Raw genomic sequence first — 4,705 nt, forward strand, 5'->3', positions numbered from 1 at the left:
TGTCGCAAAGGGCAGGACTTCCTTCTTTCTTTCTGCTGCATAGTGTTCCACTGTGTAAATGTACCACAGTTTATTAATCCACTCATCTACTGATGGACACTTGGGCTGTTCCCAACATTTAACTATTGTAAATAGAGCTGCTATGAACTTAGGGGTGTATACATTCTTTTGAATTGGTGTTTCAGATTCTTAGGGTATATTCCCGGGAATAGAATTGCTGGGTAATAAGGCAGTTCCATTTTTACTTTTTTGAGGAAATTCCATGCTGTTTTCCTCAGTGGCTGCACCAGTCTGCATTCCTACCAACAGTGTACTAGGATTACCATTTCTCCACATCCTCACCAGCACTTGCTGTTTTTTGACCTGTTTATCATGGCTGTTCTGACAGGTGTGAAGTGGTATCTCATTGTGGTTTTAATTTGCATCTCTCTGATGGCTAGTGACATTGAATGTTTTTTCGTATGACCATGGGCCCTCCGGATGTCCTCCTTGGAGAAGTGTCTATTCAGGTTCTTCGCCCATTTTTTAATTGGGTTGTTTGTCTTCCTGGTGTTGAGTCATATGAGTTCTTTTTATATTTTGGTGATTAAACCCTTGTCTGATGTATCATTGACAAATATGTTCTTCCATATAGTCTGTTCCCTTTTCATTTTGATGATGGTTCCCTTAGCTGTGCAGAAACTTAAAAATATGGAACGCTGCATGAATTTGTGTGTCATCCTTGCACAGGGGCATGCTAATCTTCTCTGTATTGTTCCAATTTTAGTAAATGTGCTGCTGAAGCAAGCACCCAGTTTTCTTTTTTAAAAAAAAAACCTTGTTTTATTTATTTATTTAAGAGAGCGAGAAGGAATGTGTGGGGGGGGTGGGGGGGAGAGCTATCAGTTTGTTGTGCTATTTATCTGTGCATTCACTGGTTGCTTCTTACATGTGCCTTGACCAAGGATCAAACCTGCAACCTGTGTGTATGGGGACAACACTCTAACCATCTGAGCTACCTGGGCAAGCCCAGGTTTCTTCCTAAGCCCACCCTTATGCCGGTCCCTCCCGCCAAGCCTTTTATGACCACCTCTCTCATACTCTTCGTCTCAGTCATATGGAAAACAACTCCACATCAGCCATGAACTATCTCTTTCACAAGGAATAATCCTTTGCTGAGAACATTTTCCCCACCATGCCTTCTATTATGTGACTATTTTCAATCACCCCCAGAATCGTGCTCATCTTTCAGAAAGCTTTTCTGAACCTCCTTCCCCAGGTTTAGGTTAGGAATCTTTCCTCTATGCTGCAATAACAGAGATTCTTGACCTGGTATCCAAGCGCTCCTGTATATTCCCAAGAAATTTTGGTTAAGGAATTTAATGGCGTATGAAACTCCAGGTGTAAATTAATTCAATGATCAGCTGCTTAAAAATAAATATTCAATAGTTGGCTCCCCCGCATTTGCTTGCTTTGATTCTCTCAGTTGAGTTCTTTATCCTGCAGCCTTTCCTGCACAGTGGCTCATAGCAGCTTCATGCCCACCTTACAACAAAGCAAAACAAAAACAAACCCACAAATACGCTCTCTGCCTTTTTAATGACTTCCCATTTCTCTTGCAATGGAAATGAAAATCCTTAACAGGGTGTACGAGGCCTTAAATAATAGCTTTTCCTACTTCACCAGCCACATTTTGTTTTGTTGCAGTCAATTGTCAATCTTTCATTGTTCCTTTGAAGCAATGTGACTTTTTTTCCTGGCAGTTTTTGAGAATATTTGTTAGTTTTTAGCAGTTTTAGTATAATATATTTAAGGGTTTTGTTGGTTGGTGTAGGTATTTAAACTGTTTGGGGTTCGTAGCACATCTTGAATACGTGCTTTTATGTCCTCTGTCAATTCTGAAAACCTCTGTGCTTACTTCTTCACATATTTCTTCTGCTTATTCTCTCTTCTTCTAGGGTTCAATTACACATTTGTTAGACTTTTCACTCTGTTCTACGTGTCTCAAGCTTTTAAATATATTCTATGCTTTTTCCTTTCTGTCATTCTGGACTTTTTATACTGATGTCACTCTGGATATTTTATACTGATCTATCTTCTTCTTTTTTTGGATTTAACAGTTTATTATGATTTATAAGTGTCATTCAAAAACATCAGTCCATTAAATCATGTAGAAATAGGTATGCAAAAAGTTTGAAAAAACAAAACATACTTTAAACATGTTTAAGTACAGCGATTATCAGAAATTCTGGATTTTTCAATCACTTCATTATTATGCTATGGCAGCTACGTAATCCTTAACTTCAGTTGGAGTGAGTCTCCTATATCCAGTTTCATTGCAGATTCCAGCTTCTATGTTATCTTCTGTCATTTGCCCTTCAAAGCTTTCCTTCAGGGTTAATATGGAAGTATGAATGGCATCTTCAAGTTCTAGATCTTCATTGTATCTTTTCTCAAGGAAAGTTTTCCCATTCACATAATTCTTTCCCATTGCTGTGGCTTTCCAGGCAAAGTAAGCTCCTGATGGATCTGACTGAAATAAATATGGTTGTCCCTCATTCCAATTGCAAATTAGTAAAGAAACTCCAAATGGACGGACACCACCTGACTTGCATCAGATATTCTTGCATCACAGAAGCTATTCTCTGTACAAGCTGAGCTGTAGGAATGAATTCTTGGTAAACAAGATAATATTGCTGAGCTAGTTTTCGAGTTCTGTGCACAAGTACTCTATAATCTGGGCCCATGCCACTATATACCAAGCCTATATGTTTGGTAATTGGTTCCACTTTGTGTACGCTTTGCTCATCATACAGAATAGATTTCTGTTTTTTCTCCATTGCTAATACCACACCATTTGCAGCTTTAATTCCCACTGAAGGGGCTCCACCAGCTACAGCAGCCAAAGCATATTCAATCTGGACAAGTTTACCAGAAGGGCTGAACATAGTCAACGAAAAGCTGTAACCACGCTCCTCCATCTTCACCCAGAGTCAAAGCACATCCACACACGTGCGCAATGCAGCCGCCTTCTTTTCCTATACTGATCTATCTTCTTATTCTCTTCTCTTCTCTTCATCTTTGTCTAAGTTTCTGTTTAAAACATCTGATAAGTTTTAATTTTGCTTACTGTGTTTTTAGTTCTAGGATGTCCCTTTTGTTATTTTTTGGTAGATTCTGGTTCTCTGTGAAAATTCTCCATCCTGACCTCTCTTCTACAGAATATATTGATCACTGTCATTTTAAAGTCTATGTATATTTGATAATGTTGATCCTGTATCACCAATGAAGTCTAGTTCGTTGACTATATATTTTTCTTTTTTGTTTGGTCTTGTCTCTGAAGCACCTGATAACTTTTGATTGAATGCTGAACATTTTTAATAAAATTCCCCCCAGGGAAGATTTAGTTTCTGGTAGTCATTTAGAGTAGGAGTAACTTGCATTAATTCAATTAGGGATTAAACTGGCTACAGGCTTGCTTTCAGTCTTCATGAGTTCTAGTCAACCCCGTAATTGCCCTTACTCCTGAAAAACTGTGCTTCAGCACTCTGATCTAAAAGCCTGAGATAATAAAGGATGCCCTTCTTCTTGGTGTCTCTGAACTCCATTTTTTGTCTCCCTAGTATCCTAAGCCAATCATTTATTCTGTTTAGCTCCTCAGCCTCTTTGCTGTTTTCTGCTCAGCTCTCTGCCTCCGAGCCCAGTCAGCAAAAGCCTCAAGGGGGAGGGTGGATCAAACACGAGGCTCACCCTCCCTCCTCCATGCTTCCTTTCAATCTGCCTTCTTGGTCCCTTATATCCTGAGCGACTTGGTGGTCATGAACCTCAATTTCTGTCCCCTAGTCCTGGAAGACTATCAAAATCTCCACTAATCAACTCTCTTTTCCTTGGCTTTTGGCTTGGTTCTCAGCTTCTCTGCCCAAACTCTGTCAATCAGCAAATCCAGAGTGTGGAATAAGGTAGAAATTGGGCGTATCTCACAGATATCCCTTTTCTCTGGGACCTCGGCCCCTCTGGTCCTTGCTACCTTCATTGCTATCCAGTGTCTTCAAAAGAGGTGTTTTTTTCTTTTTCCTATATTATCCATCTTTTCTAAATGTTCCTGGTTGGGAGGGTTTGTCTGCTCAGTTGATCTTTGTTTATGGAGAAAGTCAAGGAAGACAACTAGATTTCACTCAATAATAACATTAACAATGTATCAAGACTGACTTCTTCCTTCCAAGAGTTTTAATCTCCTGGGGGGTCTTTGTGAGAGTGAATGCCTTTTATAATTGTGGAACCACTGGGCACACATTTCAGAGGAGTGTTTTTGGGGGGAAATTCTGATCCTTAACTAATTAATTAGCTAGCTAACTGACTAATTTTCAACAACTAACAGTTGTTGAGCCCTTATTATGTGCCAGAGACTGATCTAAGACTTCTACATATACCATTTCATTTATTCCTCATAATAATTTTGAGAGATGGGTTCTTTTATTATTATTCTTTTTCAGATGAGAAAACTAATGCACAGAGATGTTAAGTGATGTCATAAAATTACTCACCTCATAAGTAGCAAAAGCAGAGTTTTCAGTCAGAAAGTCTGAATCCAAAGTCCTTATTCCTAACCACTAAATTATTTGCCTTTTTCCAACATCAAACTACAGAATGCCCCTTTCTTTATTGCAAAATATTTTATAACAAAGTCACAAGCATGTACTTGTGTAACATAACAATATCACACTCA

The 4,705-nt window shown here is 38.9% G+C and overlaps 1 non-coding gene and 1 pseudogene across 1 annotated transcript; both read right to left on the bottom strand.

The window, feature by feature from the left end:
• Positions 1-684: 684 nt before the first annotated feature.
• Positions 685-790, bottom strand: LOC129070046 (U6 spliceosomal RNA). The gene has a single exon (XR_008529065.1). It is a non-coding gene; the product is annotated as a U6 spliceosomal RNA (small nuclear RNA).
• Positions 791-2,081: 1,291 nt separating this feature from the next.
• Positions 2,082-2,992, bottom strand: LOC129069793 (proteasome subunit alpha type-2-like; annotated as a pseudogene).
• Positions 2,993-4,705: the final 1,713 nt, after the last annotated feature.

Source organism: Pteronotus mesoamericanus, unplaced genomic scaffold (assembly GCF_021234165.1).
Source record: "Pteronotus mesoamericanus isolate MK-2021 breed Mesoamerican mustached bat unplaced genomic scaffold, CSHL_Meso_final contig_24, whole genome shotgun sequence".
NCBI lineage: Eukaryota > Metazoa > Chordata > Mammalia > Chiroptera > Mormoopidae > Pteronotus > Pteronotus mesoamericanus.